Genomic DNA, 22,731 nt, shown 5'->3' on the forward strand with positions numbered 1-22,731 from the left:
CCAGAGGTTTGTGGAATTTTAGGCTGAGAAATTGCCTACCAGTGTGCGTCAGAATCAGCTCTTTGGGTGTGTTTGTGTGTTTTTGTGTGTGTGTGTGTGTGTTTAAATATGTAGGTACCCCACCCCCATCTCAGAAGTTTCACAGGGTAAGACCCAGGTATAAATATTTTAAATTCTCAAGTCTACCCCAGTTAAGAACCACTGATAATTCAATCCCCTCATTGTTTTCATTTCATACATTTTAATTATTGTGGGGTTTTTTTAAGATTTTATTTATTTGACAGAGACAGCAAGAGAGGGAACACAAGCAAGGGGAGTGGGAGAGGGAGAAGCAGGCTTCCCGCTGAGCAGGGAGCCCGATGCGGGGCTCGATCCCAGAACCCTGGGATCATGACCTGAGCTGAAGGCAGATGCTTAATGACTGAGCCACCCAGGCGCCCCTTAATTATTGTTTTTAAAAAATCTTATTGATAAAGGAAAGTTATGAAAAATTGTGCAATCCCATGACCCAAACATGGATTCTTTTCATTATTTACTTTTTCTTGTTATAACTATAGTTTTTATATAATTTAATGTTCTGCTTTTTTAAAAAATAAAATCACATCTACTTGTAAATACTTTCCTGTGTTGCTACATAGTCCTCATGATTATTAGTTTAATGGCTGCATAATTTTCTTTCAATTGGACGCACTGTAATTTGTTCAGTTACTCTCCAGGAGTGAAACATGTGCATTGTTTTTAGTTTTTCATTATTATCAATAACACCATGGTTAATAACTTTGTACATGTAGCTTGTTTTACAAAAGTCTTTGGAATTATACATTGTCTTAAGATAAAATCCCAGGAACGGATTACTTTGTCACAGAGTACCGTATCAGTCTATAAGAAGATTTCCTATAAGGAATTGGCTCACATGATTATGGAGGCTGAGAAATCCCAAGACTTGCAGTCAGCAAGGTGGAGACCCAGGAGAGCTGATTGTGGTGTGGTCCCAATCCAAGTCTGTAGGCCTAAGTACCAGGAGGGCCGATGGTTTAAGTACAGTCTGAGCTTGAATCCAAAGGCAGGAGAAGACAGAGGTCTCAGCTCAAAGAAGAAAGTCAAGCAGAGAGAGAGAATTCCTTTTTACTCAGCCTTCTATTCTATCCAGGCCTACAGGGAATAGGATGAGGCCCACCCACATTAGGGAGGGCAATCTGCTTTACTCAGTCTACCCATTCAAATGTTAACCTCATTGGGTGTACCCAGAAATAACATCTAACCAAAAATCTGGGCATCCATGGTCAAGTTGACACAGGTGTGAACATTTTAATGGCAGCTTGCTTTTTAGGACTGAGCACATCCATGAACTCACAAGCTCTGAGTGTAATCATCTGTAATTTTTGCTAAGGGTGAATGTTGGTATTTCTGTGCTATTTTAATCTACCTTTCTGACTTAGAGTCTTCCCACCTCATTTTATTTTTAAAGTAAGGAAGTTGAGGTCCAGAAAGCTAGCTGCGTAAAAGATCTAGTTAATGACACGGCCAGGACCAGGACCCGTGATCCCTGCTCCAGCCAGTGTTCTTTCCAGTTTTGCCAGGACTACATCATCTGTTTGGTTTGACATTGAGTGAGCCCTTTTTCTTCTGTGGCAAACAATCTCTAAAGTGCCTCCTGCCCTCAATGATTTCCTGCCTCCTGGTGTTCTTGCCTTTGTGTGATGCCTCCCTGTGAATGCAGGCAGGACCTGTGACTTGCTTCTAACCAACAGAATATGGCAAAAGTGGTGGGTGTTAATCTTGTGATTACATTACATTATATAAAAATGTTTGTTAGTAGACTGGAGCAAAAGATGATCCTAGCTGGCTTGACGAAGCAACAGGTGATGTTGAAGGAACCTGTGTGGCAAGGAACTTTGGGTGGCTTGTAGGATTTACAGATGGCTTCCAATGGGTGGCTACACAAAGCCAGGGTCTTCAATCATACAGCTGTAAGGAAACACATTTTGCAAACAACCTGATTTAGCTTGGAAGCAGATTATTCCAGATGTAATTGAGCCTCCAGATGGAAATGCAGCCTGGCCAACACCTTGACTGCAGGTGTGTGAGACCTTGAGCTGAGGATGTAGTAAAGCCATGCCCAGACTCCTGGCCCACAAAAACTATTAGATAATAAAGGTATGTTGTTCTAAGCCACTAAGTTTGTGGTCATTTGCTCCACAGCATAGAAAACGAACACAACTTGCTTCTTGGAAAATGTTTTATTTTCTTATTCTACTACTCTAGAAAAGTCTGGATTTCCTTCGGTGAGTACAATCCAGAGAAGAGTTAAGATATTTTAGTGAATACATATGACCCATGTGTTTATCTTGCCTGAATTAGTAACTAAGAGATCAAATATACTAGTGAATTTATGTTTTTTTTAAGATTCTATTTATTTATTTGAGAGAGAGAGAGAGAGCACCAGCAGTGGGGAGGGGCAGAGGGAGAGAAGCAGACTCCCTGCAGAGCTCGACATGGGGCTCGATCCCAGGACCTTGAGATCATGACCCAAGCTGAAGGCAGATGCTTAAACCACTGAGCCACCCAAACGCCCCTGAATTCATGTTTATATCTGTCTGACATATCTTGTGCAAACGGCTCAAATTCAACAAATAAAGTGCTTGTTATTTTCATGCCATTTCATGACATTCCCCACTTCATTGTGATTAAAGGTAAGCAAATATTCTGAGGCTTCAAAGGAATAACTCATAAAACAAACAAAAGGATAACTCAGTGTCAGTGAGATAGAGCTTTGGGGATTTACTCATATCTGGGCAATGGCCCACAAAGACCATCTCTCTCCAAACAAAGGCAAGGGTGAGGCTTATCAAGGCAAAAGTCACAAAGCTTCACAAGTGATGGGTAGTTGAAACAAGTCCTTGGCTTGTCGATCCAGAACCGGTTGGTTGTAGTGGAGCTCTGTGGGTTGATTGCTAAACCCAGAGGTCCTTTCTTGAGTGTAGATAGCACAATCACAGATTCATATCAGGCTGTTCTGCTCATTCTAACCAGTTTTCTGGGAAGCATCTTGCCTTCTTCAGGGGCACTCACTGTTTGCTGTCTTACAGCCTTCTGGCTCTGTGTCCCGCAGTGGGCAAGTCCTATGCGCACACTCAAGGCTCAGAAAAGATTTCCTTTCTCCATTAGCATAGTGAATTAGTAGGGAGTTGTTTCAAGGGAGTTTTAATTTAAAAGGAATTTTAAAATTGTGCAAGGAAGAAATAGCAAAATCATACCTCTAATCCAGTGATGTGGCCTTAAACTGCTAATTAAAATCATCTGGGGAGATTTTATTTTATTTTTTTAAAGATTTTATTTATTTATTTGAGAGAGAAAGAATGAGACAGAGAGAGCATGAGGCGGGGGGGGGGGGGGCGGGTCAGAGGGAGAAGCAGACTCCCTGCTGAGCGGGGAGTCTGATTCGGGACTCAATCCCAGGACTCCAGGATCATGACCTGAGCTGAAGGCAGTCGCTAAACCAACTGAGCCACCCAGGCACCCTCTGGGGAGCTTTTAAAACATAGGCTGCCTGTGGCCTCACTCCAGATGCACTAAATCAAAATCTCTTGTGGCCATGCTATCGGAATGTTTAAAATGCTCCCCCGGTGATTCTTTTTTTTTTTCTTTTAATTTTTTTGTTTGTTTGTTTTATTTATTTATTCATGAGAGTCAGAGAGAGAGATAGAGGCAGCGGCAGAGGGAGAAGCAGGCTTCCCACCTAGCAGGGAGCCCGATGCGGGACTCGATCCCAGGGTCCTGGGATCGTGACCTGAGCCGAATGCAGACGCTTAACCATCTGAGCCACCCAGGCGTCCCTCCCCAGGTGATTCTAATGTGCAGCCAGGCTTGAATCCTGCTGAGCTAACTAGTTTACCCTGCAATAGTGAAGGGTGATTATTTGGTAAGACTCTAAGCACTTTTTGCACTGGTTTAACTGTAAGTATGAGAGGCCAATTCAGAAACCTAACAATTTAGATTTAAGATGAGGAAACTGCCAAATACCCACAAGTAGTATTAACAGACTGATGGAGAGAAATGAAACATACCTACTTCACTTGGAGCTTTAATGGACATTCAAAACTTAACATTTACAAAATAAGCTCCTATATTCCCCCCAAAATCTTTTCCTCTTATGATCTGATTATATATCAATTTCATCCTACCAGTTTCCTTATGCAAAACAAGCAAAAAAAAAAAAAACCCCACACAAAACCCCAAAAACTTCTTTTTCTCATTTCCCACAACCAATCCATCCACAAATCTTGTTGACTCTGCCTTCAAAACACATCCAGAATGGAACTTCTTCTTACTCTTCCCTAGTCTAAGCCATATTCTCATTCTCTCCACTTCCTCCATTACCTACATCACAGCGATTCTCAAAGTTTTTGATCACAGGATCCTTTTACACTGTTAAAAATTATTGAAGGTCTCAAAGAGCTTTTCCTTATATGGGTTATATCTGTTGATGTTTACTGTATTCGAAATTGAAATTGAGAAATAGTTAAGATACTTATTAATTGTTTAAAAAGAACAATATATTTATTAAATGTCAACATAAGTAACATATTTTTAAACTTTTTATTTTGAAGTAATTATAGACTATAAGAAGTTAAATAATGCAGAGAGATCCCATGTTCCCATCACCCTCCTCCATCTTACTTCATTACAGTGATTTATCAAAATCAAGAAATTGATAATAAATAACACATTTTAAAGAAGATTAACTATATATCACAAAACAAAAAAAATACTGAGAAGAGTGGCATTGTTTTACATATTTGAAAATCTCTTCAATGTCTGGCTTATTAGAAGACAGCTGGAGGGGCGCCTGGGTGGCTCAGTCGTTAAGCGCCTGCCTTCGGCTCAGGTCATGATCCCAGGGTCCTGGGATTGAGCTCCGCATCAGGCTCCCTGCTCAGCGGAGAGCCTGCTTCTCCCTCTCTCACTCCCCCTGCTTGTGTTCCTGCTCTCACTATCTCTCTCTCTGTCAAATAAATAAATAAAATCTTTAAAAAAATAAAAATTAAAAAAATTAAAAAAAGAAGACAGCTGGATTATTATATCTGCTTCTGCTGGCAATCTGCTGTGATGTTTTGTTGGCTGAAGTATATGAAAAAAAATCCAGCCTCGTATGGATATGTAATTGAAAAAGAATGGAGTATTTTAATAACCTTTTCAGATAATTGTGTGTAATCAAACAGTTTTCTTTGATACTACACCAAAATTTGACAAATGGTAGTTCTTAAATGCTAGTAGAAACGAATAATTTATAACATCCATAAATGTTTTGTGCAGTGAACACCATACAGCCAAAGACCACCAGGAACACACCTATAACTGAACAAAGCTAGGTTTGCTGGTGTTCCAGCCCAGCCAGTAGCAGCCCTGGCTGATAACACATGGAGCAGAAGAATCACCCAGCTGAGCCCCATTAATGCACAGAATCATGAAATATAATAAATGGTTATTGTTGTCTTAAGCCACTAGCTTTTGGGATAATTGCATAAATAACCCCAAACATTGACAATCCAAGGAATTAAAGTTTAGCCATGTTAATCAAAATGGAAGGATAATTTTAGGAAGTGCTCATACTCCCCAAAAACATTGTTTTCTAAGAATATATTAATTATCATGAAAGTCTTTTTCTGTTTTGAGATTTTTGACATGTCTTCAATTCGTAAGTATTTTGGGGCTTTGTTGTTATTATTAAACAATTACTCCTGCTGCTGGACATAGAATACACATGCAGGTATAATTAATGTTTCATAAATCTTTAACAATCATTGCTTCAAATGTGAGCATTTGTTTCTATAGAACTCAAACCTTTGATCCGTATTTTAATTTTAATTAATTAATTAATTAATTTAAAAAATATATTTATTTATTTATTTAAGAGAGAAAGAGAGCACAAGCAGGGGCAAAGGCAGAGGGAGAAGCCGACTCCCCACTAAGTGGGAAGAGCGCCCCAGGAAAGTTGTGAGGGAAATCTCGAAAAAACAAATCTTATCACCAAGGCTATTATTACTCAATATCCTTTGAGGTTTTCTAATCCTCATGGGATAGTTTTGCAATTGAAAAAAATACAATAAAAATACATATTTAAAAACTAAAAAAGGGCCTCTACGCCTTAAAATTATGCTTTTAAAGCCACTAGGTGTCACCCTGAGCAAATGCTCTGAGTCTCAGAAAATGTTGATCCCTCATCAATCAGCTAGAAATAGCCTGTAGTCTGGTCTCAGGGAAACGCTGACTTCCGGTCCCATAGAAGTCCTGGCGCCCAGTGGTTGAATCAGGAAAGGAGAGGCAGGAACAGACAGGTGAAGCCAGGACATCGGGGGAGGCAGGGCTCAGCCTGCCGCCGGAGTTAGGAAGAGGATCCTCACACACCGCACTGGGCGGCACAGTCGCGCAGCTCCCTCCTTATTTCCCCGGCCTTGAATTTACATGCGTTGGCTGTGTAGCCTTGACAATTGGTTTTGTTTCCAAAATGGCTACCCTCAGGCAAAACCCTTCCAGCACGTAGGATGGAGTTTTGGAAAAAAAACAAAAAACAAAAAAATCCAGCCAGAATCTGATCAAACTTCTGGTACCTACTAAATTACAGGAGCTACAAGGCCCAGAGGAGCGTGCTAAATGACAGCAGGAGTTTGTAGTCAAGCAAAATCCAGGATGGGGACCATATGGGACAAATGACCTGGTTTCTTCAAAAATAAATTACAGGGAGACAAAACAAAAAGAGATGAAAGGAAAGCCCTCAGATAAAAAGAGGATTAAGATCCATATCAAGCAATTGCAATGTATAGAATTTACTTGGATCCCTGATCAAATAAATTAAAAAAAAAAAAAGATAATCAGAGATGTGTGAATACTGACCAGGTATGTGATGATATTAAGGGATTATTATTCATTTCTTAGGTATGATAACGATTTTGAGATTATTTTGCTTTCAAGTCCTTAGAGAAACATACTGAAGTATTTACTGGGATTTGTTTCAAAATAGGAAGCAGTGGATGAGAATATAGATGAAATTACACTGGCCCTGAGTTGATCATTATTGAGGCTGGTTGATGATTACATGAAAGTTAATTATACTATTTTTTTACGTCCTTTGTTTGAATTTTTCTGTAATAAGCATTGTTTAAAATTAGACATCAGTGTTGCAGTAGAAGGAGCAGATTCCATACTTGCCAAAGCACACAACCAAACAAGCGGTCTAACCCTCATAGTCATCAAACTTCTGAGTGGACAAAAGTTAAATAAACACAGTTTATTTGTTTTGTGGAAATGGGGGGAGGGGAATCACCTCATCTCATTCAGCCTCAGTTTCCTCATCTGTAAGTTTCCTCATCTGTAAGATGGGCATCATACAACAGTATTTTCCAGGGGAGCCATGAGATGTAAATGAGAGAAGCATATGAAAGAGTATTCTGGAATCCATAAAGTACTACCCAAGTACTAATATGGTTTCTGTGTTAACACTAGCTCTTTTATCCACACATGTGTTCTATAAACATTTATGGGATGCCAGATGCTGTGTTCGCACCACAGATACCAATCTGGGCACTATATGATTTAGCTCTGCTTTGTCTAATTCAGTGCTTCTCAAGCCCTAGATACACATTAAGGATCCCAATGCCTGGGCATCACCCCAGACCAATTGAATCAGAATCTCTAGGTATGGGTCCTGGCATAGGGATTTTTTAATTTTTTAAGCTTCACAAGTGATTGATTCTACTGTGCATCCAGGGTTGAGAACCATTTGTGCATTTGATCTTTGATCAATGAATAGCACTGAGCAATCATTACAAAGATCTTAGTTTATGTGGTTCTCAAACAACTTTTAATGACTGGGGGCATCCTCTAGGTGCTCACTTTCTGGAAGAACAGGCTTCATCCAGCTAGACAGCCATGCTGTCCTCTGGCCACATCTGACATCCTTGCTGCTGACACAAGAGTAAGACAATTTCAGACATTTTCCGTGGAATTTAACGTTGTGTTTTTCTTCCTTGTAGGGAATTTATCTTCTCTGATTATAAAAGCTTTTGGGTTTTGTAAACTTCCCAGTTTCAGATATGAGCCAGGGAGACCGTTCAGAACTCCTGAGTCACATGCCAGGTCAGACCTTCCAGAATTTGCACCCCTGAGTCATGCTGAGCCCTGAAACCGTGGGGCTTGAGGTCGGAGAGCCGTGAGCCTGGCTGCACCATTCTACCCAGCACAGAATTCCCCAGGAGGAACTTCCTGTTCCATCTTCCTGTTTGTTCCAGAAGGTTCTGAAAAGAGAAAAATAGGATCAGTGGAAATGCCTAAGAAAGGAAAGAAAATCTTGGTTAAGAAAGTAAAATTTCTGGAGAGACAAGATAAAATAATGCTGTGAGAGCAGAGTCCCAGATTCTCCAAGTCTCTGCCTTGGAGGTAGGAGTTGTATAAAACCATGGCAATAAAGATTTACTTGCAGTGGCATCTTACTTGACTTTTCTCTACATATCCAGGCACCTTTCTCCCTCAACACATAGGCTCAAACGCAAGCACCTAGCTAGGACCTTTCTGGGCACAGAGGAAGCCGAGAGGGAAGAAAGCATACGCTCAGGAATCACAAATGCTAAGTGAAACCCCAGCTCCGACCCTTACCTGCTGTGCAATCTTGAGTAAAATGTTTAGAGGTTTTCCTGTCGGTAAAGTGGGGTTCATGGCGGTACCTACTTCATAAGGTTGCTGGAGGTTTAAAGGCGATAAAACTGGAATGAGATTAAATGAGATAAAGAATGCTTAGCACAGTGTCCACTGAATAATAAACTATAATCAAGTTTATCAGAGGATCTACTACCAGAAGTCCCCTAGATCAATGTTCCTTATACTTCTCTATGCATATGAATCACCTGGAGACCTTGTTTAAAAGCACATTCAAAGTACAGAGTTCTAGTTTGGGAAGATGGAGAAGTTCTGGAATGGAGTGTGAGGTTGCACAACAATGTGAATGTACTTCACGCCGCTGAACTGTACATTTAAAAATGGGTAAGATGGCAGATTTTGGTATGTACATTTACAATATATTAAAAAAATTAAACCAACCAACCAACCAACCACACATTCAGTAGCATTTCTAGCAAGCTCCCGGGCTGATGATCTGGTTTGAAGACCACATTTGAGCAGCAAAGTCCTCTAAGTAATGAACCACTACCATCCCAATTCACACCGCACTTTACAGGGTATCTAAGGCATTTCTCTGTCCCTGCTCTCCGTGACCCCCACAGTACCAGCACGCGTGACTAGCTAGAGCAGATGCAATTCTTCCTCACTGCGGACAACACCTTGATCTTGCTCAGATCAGGGCTGTCTCTTTATATAGGCAGATAGGATCTTACTTGAGGGACTCTCCACTTTTTGCTGTTTTGCTGCCTTTTTTAGGCCAAGTCTCCCAAGCAAATGCTTCCCACATCAATTGAGGCCTTGTCTTCCCCATTTATGTTTGTACTTCAGACTACAGATGGGCCCTGTGGCCTAAATAGGGAACATTTGGGACACCTGGGTGGCTCAGTCGGTTAAGCGTCTGCCTTTGGCTCAGGTCATGATCTCAGGGTCCTGGGATCGAGTCCTGGGAGTCAGGCCCCCTGCTCAGCGGGGAGTCTGCTTCTCCCTCTGCCGCTCCCCCTGCTTGTGCTCTCTCTCTCTCTGACAAATAAATAAATAAAAATCTTAAAAATAAATAAATAGGGAACATTGGCTTCACCCCTTGGGTGCTTGCCTCCCTCCCAGTCTGGTAGGAAACATTTCCTCTGTATTTACCATTTTACTGATAGGACACATGGAAAAGCGCTGTGTCATATCTCTTGAGCATGGGACATGACAGCATTGGCTGGAATTCTAGTCTCCGTTTAGTTGTCGCTGCTACCGATCTGCAAGTGAAAACAGAGCTGGGATCTCCCCACTATCCTGTGCGAGCTGCACAATGTCTCCCCCAAAATATCAGTTCTCCAAGCATGTCCTGCTTAAGCCAGCTGGAGATTATTCTTCTCGGGAGAGCTACAAATAGGGCCGTAATTAGTGCATTAGCTAACAGCTGTTTCCTGTACCAGACGTTCATGCAAATTTAGATTTGGGGCTATCATCATCGTACACCTTTCCTTGGGGTAACCTGCCGTAATGTAACCAGTTCCTGAGCCACTGGGAACAAGGGCATGATCACTAGGCAATCTTTAACTCCACTCAAAAGAGTACGTTGTCCCATCTGCTCTCCCAATCCTAGAAGGAACCATGTTGTAGAGGCCAAAGTGCCTGCTGCTGGCCCCCCAATAGTAAGTACCTCGCAACCACCAGCAGCAGGAATTCTCAGGGGTTTCAAATCTCAAAAGAAGGGAGGCACCCCAGGATTCAAGTCCCTTAGAACAGAGGCTCTTCACATTAAAGTCATCTGGGAAGTCAAGGGTTTTAAGAAAATATTGATGCCTGGGCCTCATCCCAGATCAATGGAACCAGAATGTCTGGAAACTCAGCATCAACAATTATTTTAAAAAGTCAGTCTAATGTGTGGCCATGTTGAAAACTTCTCCCTTAGAGGGTTTCTGTTTTGTTTTGTCTTATTTTTACCTTCATCAGAGCAAAAATGGTAGTCAAAGATGAAGAGGCTGGAGCTATGATCATCAAAACATAAGACGCCAAGGTTTTTTTAATGACAAAACATGAGCACTCGTCTGAGCTAAGCAGCAGTTTTAACCACTGCAATGATGCTGTCGGTGTGTTTACCCCCATAGTGAGGATGATTTGCTTGGAGGTAAGAACACAGAACCAAGGGCTGCCTGCCACCTGGCAAACCCCTGGATTGCTGACCTGTCCCTGAGGGGAAGGAGGGCTTTGTGGGCCTCACAGGGAATGCTTACCAAATACTGGCCAGACACATTGAATTTTGAAATAAAAAGGGTTTTAACTATAAAAGAGATTTCAAAACTTAATCTCTTTCCCTGAGAGATCAGTTTGGAATTAACTGTACCATGAAGTAGTTGGCAAATATAACAGAATTCTATGAAGTGATAACGCATTTACCAAATCCACTTAAAATGAATACACGTTAAGACTTGATTTCTGGATTTTCTGGACCCTTTGCCATGCTCACACTCTCCTCTATCAGGAAGACTGTTTGGACAGGCTTTAGAAAAATGAGATCCCCAAAGACAAGAGGGAAAACCACATGGCTTACATTCCCTAAATCCATTCTCCTAAATGGATTTAAAGCCATATTTACAGCTTAGAAGCAGGATTCTCCAAACCTGGACAAATATCAGCTTTGTAAAAAATGTTGAATCAGAATGACCAAGGATGGAGCCTCGGAACTTGTAGACGGCATGCTCACTTCCTATTGCAGCTGTAACAAGTTATCACACTCAGTGGCTTACAACAACATAAATTTATTATCTTACAGGGCCGTAGGCCAGAAATCCCACCTGAGTATCACTGAGCAAAAATCAAAGTCTTGGCTGGGCTGCCTTCCTTTCTGGAGCCTCTAGGGGAGAATTCATTTCCTTGCCTTTTCCAGTTCTGGAGGCCACCCATATTCCTTGGCTCATGGCCCCTTCCTCATGGAGGCCCTCCTCCAATGGCAGGATGATCTCTCCTGATACCACTTCACTCTGATCCCTTCTGCCTCCCTCCTCCACTCCTTCACTTTTAAGGGCCTTTGTGATTACATTGAGCCTATCTGGATAATGCCGGATAAGCTCAACATCTCAAGGCCCTTAATCACACCAGCAAACTCCCTTTTGCGACATAAGGTAACATTCACAGGTTCAAGGGATTCATGTCTGGACATCTTTGGGGAGGGCCATGATTCTGCCCCCCACTCCCACAGGTGGTTAAGTCTCCCCAGATTAATCTGAGGCAGGCTGTCCATGGACTGTCACTTGGGAACCACTGTTGGATGTCAAAGACTCTCTCCATCCCACATCTCTCAGTCCCAGCCTCGATTTCCTTCTACTGAAATTCTCATGGTTCTGGCCCCATGTGCATTGTTATTCCTGCCTCCACCCTCCATCTCAGCCGAGAGCAAGATCTCCAGGTGATTTTAATTTATTCTCTCACAAATATGTCTTGTCTCTATGCTTCACTTTCCCCCTTTTACTTGAAGAACAATTTAGTTCTGAGCCCTTACTAATCAGTGCCTCTTTAGATAGAATTCAGTTGGGGATTAGTTAATATAATAGAATATTCCCTATAGTCTCTGTCAGAAAATATCAGTAGCCCATATGTTTAAGAACTTAAGTTGAATTATCAAATTTTAAAAATATCCTTTTTGCCTAGGGTCTTTTGGTTGAAAAAAGCTAACTCTTGTTAACTCAAGTAAGCTGGTGAGGGGGGAGATTTCTTATAAAGATACAGATAAAGCAATAAGAAAGCTGGAATCAAAGGGCAGAAAATGTAGTAGTTTGGCATCGTTCACCTTGCAATTGGAGAAAAAAGAGCTATTTCATGATCCAGTGTCATCCTTGGAATATCAGCATCAGAATGATCTCTACCCTAAAGTGGTCACCTGATTATTACTCAGCAAATTCTTCTCACTTTGGGATAAATGTTTCTTGTAAGGCTAGTTTCATAGCAATGAACTCCTTTAGCTTTTGCTTGTCAGAAACCTCTTGACCTCTCCTTCAATTCTGAACTTTGCTGGGTAGAGTATTCTTGGTTGGAACTTTTTTTCTTTCAGCCTTTGAACATATTGTGCCATTCCTTTTTGTTGCCAAATAATATTCCATATTGTGGCTATACCACAAATTTTGTTTACCTTTTCATCAGTCGATAGGCGTTTGGGTTATTTCCACTTTTTGGTTATCATGAATAATGCTGCTGTGAACATTTAGTTACCAGTTTTTATGAAGATTTATAATTTTTAATTCTCTTGCATATACATAGGAGTGACATTGCTGAAGTGGAGTTCTTTTCTATATGGTCCAAATTTTCTGAGGGGCATATGTTGGTTTTATGAGATGAAATAAATTTTGTTCAAAAATTAAGTGCACCCTTATCTTTTTATTTTGAAAACCTAGATTAGCAATGCGAAACATCTTCCCCTCCTCCTTCTTCTTCTTTTATTAAGTTTTTTATGGAACGGCTTCCTGAGTTAGTCATATCTACTGAGCTCAGGACACCTACCTTTGTGCCAGCTTTGGCAGGTAAGCCTCCAGGGGCTTATACCAGCCTCGATCCACTCAGCAAACACATCAGTGACCCAAGTATTCTGTGCCTCTCAATGGATTTTCCAAGTGTTGGCAGAAGAAAAGTTCATTCATCCAAAATCTTTCTAAGTTACACCAATTATATCATGCCTGCCTTTCTGAGGGAATAGAAAGTCTTCTCATGATTGAGTTGTCCCAGAAAATTAGTCAGGACCCCCATTCCCAGCCCCTGCTTTAGTATGTTTGCGAACGGCTAAGGGCTGGTGCCAGGCACTTTCCCTTGTGCTCAAACCTGTCTTCCCACTTAACTATTTAAGTCTTGGTGTCCTCTAATCAGCTAATGGACAGTTTGCTCAAATGCCCCCTTACTATGTACAGTGTTCTACTGAAACATGCTTCTTGGCACACTGGCTTAGAAGCAACGAGGTTCCATAAAGAAAGTCAAAAGACAGATGCAAAGATCATTGCAACATATGACAGATAAAATCTTCCAAAAACGGATAAGGAAAAGACATGTTACTCAGTTTTTTAAATGAACATCAAATACATTGACAGAAATACAGACAGATGTATAGAAATGTGATAAAGCAAATATAGTTCATCATTAATAATAGACTCTAGTAGGTTTGTAGGCAGATATTCATTGTATTTTTTTTCAACTTGACTCTATGTTTCAAATTTTCCATAATAAAATATTGGGAGGTGGAGGAATTGGATGAAGGTGGTCAAAAGGTACAAACTTCCAGTCACAAGATAAATTATTACTGGGATGTAATGACAACATGATGAATATAGTTAACACTCATGTGTGGTATATTTGAAAGTTGTTAAGAGAATGGATCCTAGGAGTTCTCACCACAAGGAATTTTTGTATTTATATGAGATGATGGATACTAACTAAACTTATTGTGTAATTATTTCACAATATATGAAAGTCAAGTTAGTAGGATGTACACCTTAAACTTACTCAATGCTCTAATGTCAATTACATCTCAATAAAACTGGAAGAAAGCACTGTATATACTTTTCCCCATCTTGTTTTTTTTCACTTAAAATTATATTTGATGATCACTTCATGGTAGTCTATAGAAGTAATCTCTATTCTTTTTTATAGCTGTGTGAGTTGTAATAGGAAGTTTAACTTATAACTGGGGAGGAGGGAGATTGGCTCAGAGGATCCTGAGACCAGAACCACACTAGAAAGTACATAAGGCTTGGCAGAGGGGTGCCTTGGCTGAGCTCTTGGTGTCCCACAGGGGATATTTCAGACCGAATGACCTGGACTTCGGTAAAAATGCCGCAACACCGCATTGATCTGCCTGGAACATAGAAGGAAAACCTACAGATGTGGAAAGTATAGGACTTCTCTGAAAGGAAATAGATTATTTATCCTGTCAAACATACTAGAGCAGGAGATGAATAGATTTTTGTTGGAGGAAAGAATTGCCTTCTTCTTCTGGAACTGAGTTAGCTGATTTTCTTTGTGGGAACTGAACTGAACTGATGTTCAGCAGGTGGAGACAGCAAAGTGGCTGAACTTGGACTGGACACCAGGGGCCTGAGTCTCAGGCCAGTGATCCCTCCATTTATCCAGGTCAGAAGCCTCTGCCTCCCCACTGCATGAGATGGCAGAACAAGACTTCCTCTGTAAATGCATGATTCATGCAAATTTCAATGGAGTTATTTTAAATCTATTAAGTAGAAATCCTCAAGGTCTATCTCCAAACCAGACTACTAATACATTTTGGTGCTTTTCTAGTTGTTGCAATTATTCTTCCTCATTGTTCATTAACAAAACCCTAGAGTCTCCTGAAAGAATTATTCATGCTCCAAGAATAACCACAAAAATGTATTGTGATCAGAGACAAGGGTCTTAGCCCACAAAGAAGGCGATATGGGTCTGCAAGGGAAATCCCAGCCCTATGTAAATGAGGATCATCAGAACTCATGTTTTTAATGTGCTGATATTATACGTCATTAGTATCTACATATATAAATACCTTTGATCACCCAGATCATGTGAAAACGAGGCTTCAGGGTAAGCGTAGTGATATTGGACATTTCATTTTTCCTGGTGTACAAGGTAATACCTTTTTAATTATAAATTATATTATCTTATAAAAGATACAGATGACTGGAGAGGCTGAGAATTAAAGAACTCAGTTTACTTTATTGACCATAACATTTTAATTCACTTTTATAGTCATGGCATTTGTTTTTATTTGATTCTGTAAATACTGTCTTCTATAGTCACATGTATATTTACTTTAAATATGTTACTCTGATGTTTGTTCTGGGTTATAGTACGGCTTTAAAATAGTGACTGAAAACAAATTATAGAAAAATAACAGTGACAAAAATTCTACATAAGTGAACTTTTTAAAGTTATTTTGCAAATGCACACTTTTCTTGCCCTCCTCCATATTTTTAGCAATGTATATAAGAAAAAATAAGGGGAACAGCAACAGTTTTAAGAGGTGAACATGAAGGATGTAAGCCTTCCTAATAGGCAACAGTATTTACATAAACTTAATCTTCATATCATCCTCCTGAAGGCTCTCCCCATTTCAAGTGTTGTTTAGTGTTTGAAGATGGATTTTTTTTTTAATCAGCCATTGGCAGTTTCATTCAGGGTGTATGCTCTTATGGTATTTTGCAGATCTAAGATTGTTGGTATGTGTTGTTATTTTCTGTCTTGATTTGTTTTAAAATTACATTTATAGCCTTCTTTGTAAAGAAGTATTTCAAATGGCAGAATTTTTATAATAAATATTTACTAAGAATGACATTTCTTACAAAACTGAATCAGTTAATATATTCTTGATGAAAATTATAGTATTCTGCTTATGGGGAAATATAGCAATTATATTCATCTTCAGAATGCCTGAAGTTTCCCTCAAATATTCTCCTCCCTCAAAACAATACAAAAAAGCATTTTGTATCATTTTAAAGGTGTATTATTAACACTTTGGAATTTTTCTTGCTTTCATAAAAAATGAAAATGATTGAAATAAAAGTTGCCATGATACAGTAGAAAACAGAAAAACCTTTTATTGATGGAAATTTACTAATGCATCAAGTAAAAAATCTACATTATAATATAGGGGTGTAGACAGGACAAATACCCACTTCTAAATGAGTATTATACTAATGATCTACCTATCAAAGTCATTGTAAGAATCAAATGAAATGATAAACATTTTAAAAACTGTGGTTTTTTTTTTTTTAAAGATTTTATTTATTTATTTGTGAGAGAGAGAGAGCGAGAGAGAGAGCACAAGCAGGGGGAGAAGCAGAGGGAAGGAGAAGCAGGCTCCCTGCTCAGCAGGGAGCCTGAGGATGTGGGGCTCCATCCCTGACCTGAGCCAAAGGCAGATGCTTAAACAACTGAGCTACCCAGGCGCCCCTAAAAACTGTGTTTTTATAAGCAGTTAATAGAATAGACCAATGTTATTTTTAAATTACTAGGAAAATATTCCTAATAAGCATTAAATGTTTTATACTGTAATTTTTGCATGCATGTGTGTGTATGTGTGTGTGTGTGTGTGTGTGTGTGTGTGTGGATGATGTAGATCTTGAATTAGGGCACACGCCATTCTTAGGATGTTTAAATCATAATCTATATTGCAACTGCTTAATATTCTTCAGGATCTCTAATCTACACCTTCTTTGGTTTCCAATGGCATGATCCTTAGCCAAGCTCCTTAGTATCAGGCCTGATCTGGTGTCATGCAACCTGAGCAGGAAAGGGCTTCCTATTTTCTAAGTTGAGAAATAATACTCTTGTTTCACTTGTAGATAGAGCTGAAAGATGAAGGCGGTGTTTATGATCACTTTCCTTTTAGTCACAGCTCACTGCACACCAGTAAGTAACGTTTTAATGTCTCTTGTGCGAATCAGCCTTGGTTTAGGTGTTCCGAAGTTTTTGGTTTCGCTCAATCCGAAAAAAAAAAAAAAAATCTGTCATTGGAGTCAAAGCTATAATCTCCATTTCAAGTTTCTCTGAAGCTGAAAGCAGGTCTGTCAACTTATTTTCAAAGGTCCTGTTAGAAAAGCCGGAGACTGGAGTCAAGCACCATGGGCAAGCTCTCCCGGCCCCAAAGGAGAGCAGTGATTGTCAATCTTGGCTGCACTTTGGAATTGCTCGGGAAACTAAAAAGTCCTTGTATGTGGGTCCCCCCCTCCATCTGACTTCATTGGCCTGGGGCGTGACGCAGGCATGAGGATTATTATAAACTCCTCGGGTGATTATGCCACTGGGCTGGCAAGGTTGGGAAGCAGCGCCCGAGGGAGTGGCCGTGGGGGCAGCATTACCTGGGGCTGCTCCGGAGAAGCCCCGATAGACCGACGCCATCGGGAGCTGGCTAAGCAAAGCTACAGCTCCTGTTATTGCAAACAAAGAAGTGAGCAGGCTGAGAGAGTTCTCTAAGATAATATTCCTGGTATAAAAAAGGGTTTGTGACTGATGTGAACATGTGCAAGATCCATTCACTCATTCTATAAACAAAATTTTCCTGAACCTCCAGGAGAGCCGGGCAACCATGCCAGGTGCCCGGGGTTACGCCATCGCAAGACTGAGGGCCTTCAAGGAACTCAGAGTCTAAACTCCCTAATTTGTTACTGTTCCAATCATAACCCTTTCCTCACTCTCCACACTCTGCCTCTCACTTTTCACAGATACGAGAATTTCATTCTGGAAGTCCCTATGACGCTTTCTTATACTTGAAGGTAATTGCTCTTTTTTTTTAAACATAAATTAGGAATGTTTGCTGTCTCCAGAAAGATATGATGTAGGGAGGAGATATTTGACATTTTCTTTTTTTTTTTTTTAAGATTTTATTTATTTATTTGACAGGGAGAGACACAGCGAGAGAGGGAACACAAGCAGGGGGAGTGGGAGAGGGAGAAGCAGGCTTCCCGCCGAGCAGGGAGCCCGATGCGGGGCTCGATCCCAGGACCCCGGGATCACGACCCGAGCCGAAGGCAGACGCTTAACGACTGAGCCACCCAGGCGCCCCGATATTTGACATTTTCAAGAAGTAACATTTTCGGGAGCTTAAAGTATGATTATAAGATTTTTCTCCAAGGTAGGGCGGGTTAATTAGAACCCAGAAACTACCAGAATGTTTTGTTTTGCAACTTAATATCATATCTCTACTTTTCAGAGGCTCCATCAAGAATGATCCTATACAGACTATTACTGCTTCTCCCAGTAAACGGATTTGAATACATCATTATAATACTCGAAATTCCCCTTAAAAATTACATGTGTTCATTCCTTTTAGAGGACTTTATCTCAACTGACAAATTTCTACTTTTTTTGCCAAGCAAGCTTGGAGACAAATTTATACTTATTTTCAGTAATTGTCTTTAGCATAGGTTTTGATCGATAGATCGCGTGGCCTCTTGGTATATAGTTTGCTTCCTAAAGATGCTTGGAGTGTCTTTGAAAGTTCAGGTGTTTGCTCAGAGAGAATTGCCAAAGCACACAGCTCTCTGCTCCCCACTTTGGCTTTCAGCTTCCCTTTCCTTTTGTAGCCTGAATACAAAGGCAGAGATAAATCACTATGTTTCTAGGGTCTCTGGTTGTTTTTCAACTTGAGTTAGTATCTGGAGAACGTTTGTATTGTTACTCATCTCAGCTAACTCCTGTCTTCTATGTGATTACAACAAGCACCTTTACTATGCACAGACCTTAAGGCAGTTTTGCAATTTCTTCTTAGAAGTGTCTCATTTTTTTTTTCCAGAACTTTTGAGAATATATTTGAACTGAAACAAGGTTTCTGAACAATTAAATGCCATGTCACTTTGTACTCTCTTGCAGCACCTTCAGAGATTATTGAAACCCTGGAGCCCCTGTGTAAGTTTCCATTTGTGACTTTTCTAGCATTCTCAAGACTTGAAGGAAGAGTGAAGGTTCATGAAAAGAAAGGGAAAGACAAGGAAATGTGAAATGGATTTTGAGAGTTTTGTCATCACTGGCTGATTTCCCATTTATATCTTATTTTTAATAAAACTTTAAATAATTCTTTGGGAACTAAGAAGGTTACAGAAATACTAACAGAATTGCCAATTAAGGGAAGAACTAAAACTTGTGAATCTGTTTGAAAAGTGTTATAATTTCTTGAAAATGTTGAAGACAATTATTAACTAACAGTTCTCAAAGCTGCCATTGCATGTTTCCTACTAAAAATATCTGAGAAGGAAATTGTTTAAGAAAGAAAACATTCATTTAAAATCCACAGAGGGGCGCCTGGGTGACTCAGTTGGTTAAGCGACTGCCTTCGGCTCAGGTCATGATCCTGGAGTCCCGGGATCGAGTCCCGCATCGGGCTCCCTGCTCAGCGAGGAGTCTGCTTCTCCCTCTGACCCTCCCCCCTCTCATGTACTCTCTCTCATTCTCGCTCTCTCAAATAAATAAATAAAATCTTTAAAAAAAAAATCCACAGAACTTTGATTTTAAAAATATCTAAAACTTTATTTTTAATTTCTGGTTTTCAGAAGTCTTACTGTAATGTGTAGTTGTTTGTATTTATCTTGCTTGGAATTCATGGTGCTTATTCAGTCTTTCACCATTTTTTCCCCAAATTATTAGCCATTATCTGATCAAAGATTCCATCTGCACTATTTTCTGTACTCTTCTTAAACTTCAGACACACATCCAACCTTCACATTGACTCTCTGTGTCTCTTCTGCTATTTTCTATGTTTTCTATCCTTTTGTTTGGCTCAGTATGAATATTTTCTTCTGATCTATCTTCTGTTCTTTAATTCTGTCTTCAGTTGTATTTAATCTGATGCTAAAGCAACTGATTGAATTTCAGTTATTTTATTTTTCAGTTCTAAAATGTCCATGTGATGCAAAGTCACCATCTTCACTTTTAATTCCTTGAGTACTTTAATCACAGTTACTTTTTTTTTAAAAAGATTTTACTTATTTATTTCAAAGAGAGAGAGAGAGAGAGCAAGCACAAGCAGGGTGGAGGGGTAGAGGGAGAGGCACAAGTAGACTCCCTCCCTGAGCAGGGAGCCCGACACGGGGGTCCGTCCCAGGACCCTAGGATCATGACCTGAGCTGAAGGTAGACGCTTAACCAACTGAGCCACCCAGGCGCCCCAATCACAGTTATTTTAACGTCAGTGTCCAGTACCTACTTTTTTGGATCTCCTGAAGGTGTGTTTCTATTATCTACTTTTTCCTTTTTGAGTCTTATTCTCCCACGACATGGACTTTGGATCCTTTTATTTTTAACCTGGTTATTTTTGATTGAGCAGTAAACATTGTTTTTATTATTTTTTTAACATTGTTTTTGAAAACTGTAGAGAATACTTGGGGTTCTGGATGAAGTTGTCTTTCTCCAGAGAGGATTTACTTTTGTTTCTCTTGGGCAGGTGGCTATGGGCACAACATTCGCAGACCACCTCATTCAAGGTGGACACTGAGAGGACTAGACCAAGCCCCTCCGGCTCACTCTTACCCCCAGGGTGAGGACCCTGGGGTTCCAGCCATAAACCTGGTTACTTACTAAGTCTCCTTCTCCCTGGCAGCTCCCGAGTTTGAATTTTATCACACACCCCTTGTCAGTTTGTCAAAAGTTCTGCTCAGCTTCTCAGCCTTTTACCGCTACTTTTGGCATCGTCAGTTTCCTTGAGAAGAGCAGAGAAAAACGCCTTTTTGGGGTTCTGGCCAATCTTGAGTCCATAAAGCCTCACTTACTTAGAACTCTGCAGCCTTCAGAACTATGCTTAAAAAAATTTCTAGTTGCTCTCCCTGGGAGGATTAGCTGGGACAATCAGGTTGGAAAGAGAATACTTGATTTTCTTTTTAAAGATCAAATAAAAACATTTGAAATTCCATCAATTAACTGTCACACACACAGAAAAGTAGAGAAAGTTGGTAATAAGTTAATGGAACCAAAAAAAAAAAAAAACCACATGGTATTAGCTGAAAATTCTTCCCTCCTTACCTATATAAATTTCAAGATATTTTTTGTTACGTAAGTAACAGCTATGTAATATTTATATATTGAGTTTTTATAAATGCATTTCTGTCTTGACTTTCGTTTTATCAGAGGAAACCACCAATGATCAGACCAACTACTGTAGTCCCAATGCCACCATTTCCACCAATCACTGAACAGTCCCTCGTACACCTGATAGATGTGGAGATTCATGAGTCTTGAGATTTTGCAGGAACTTCATAGCCAAAGGCAGCGTCTTCTTCCTCCAGCCATCGTTTAATACCACAGCTGAAGAGCAAAGGGCATTATCTCGCAGCTCCTTATCCCACAGTGTACCCTTTTCAACATCCTGGATAAAATGACAGTGCTTCATTAAAAATGTTTATATCACTATGTTATTCCCAAGTGAAATGTGATTTTTCTATCATTATTGGCATTTTAAAGAGGGATCAGGAAAATGAGCAAAGGAATTTAGGAAATAGGATCAAAATTTTTTCCTCTGGGACGTCCTATGCCTAGCTAAGAATCAGAGGTTCTACAACAAAGGAAGAAAGAAAACACTATTGGGGAGGGGCACACAGGCTGCGGTCTCTGCTAAACTTGGGGAGGTAGGGGGTGACAGGAGGATTCTGTCCCCAGCTTTTGTCCAAGCCCTAGAAGAGGCTACTGGGATGTTTCCAGCAAGAGGAGAGGTTGTCCTGACCCATTTAATTGTGACAGAAATCCATGAAGCCAGGGGGAAATGCACTAAAATTTCCTTTTGCCTTATTTGGGAGCCAAAGTTACAAGTCTCTCCCTAATCTGTCTATGCAGACATACAAAGCAAAAGGGAACAAGAAAGATTTTACAGATGTTACTCATTCTCCATCTGTGCAAATATGCAGTCCATGTTCCAGGAAAGAGAACAGTAACCTTCATAGCTCTTAATTAAGAACAAAGACCACAGTGTATTGGTTCCTTCTGTTCCTCCATGTGGAAAAATCATTGTATGGCATTCCTAGGGGACTTTGGCCTCAGTAGGGAGATTTCCCAAAGGTCTCTCCTCACAAATGGTTGCAATAGGGCCACACCTAGAAGTGGAAGGGAATGGAGTTCATGTAGGAGAGGACATGTATTTATTTCATAAAACCCTGTCTCAGGCTTGGAAATGACTTTGAAGGCCATTGAGTAAACCTCATCTGAGAGCTTGTTAGAAATGCAGAAGAGAGCAGTCTCTACTCCAGATGAACTAAGATAGTATTGGCATTTAAACAAGACTCTCAGGGTCCTCCACAATATCGTTAGCATACAGACATCTTCCAGAACAACTTCTAGCAACAGAGAACTCACTCTATGTAGGACAGCCCGTTCCATAATCCTTTCTTGGATAGCTTTGATATGGGGAAAGTTATTCTTTGTATGGGGCTAAAATGTGGTCCTAGCTCAACTCTTGGGGTCACATTGAATAAATCTAGCCTGTCTTCCCAATGATTACCCCTTAAATATACATAAAAATAACCCTCACAGCCCCAAGTTTCTCTAAGCAAAAATTCCCCAGTCCTCCAACCATTCTCTTTATGACATGGTTCGCTTTCTCCCCATATCCTAGGAG

The sequence above is a fragment of the Neomonachus schauinslandi genome, chromosome 2 (genome assembly GCF_002201575.2).
Source record: "Neomonachus schauinslandi chromosome 2, ASM220157v2, whole genome shotgun sequence".
NCBI classification, from domain to species: Eukaryota; Metazoa; Chordata; class Mammalia; order Carnivora; family Phocidae; genus Neomonachus; species Neomonachus schauinslandi.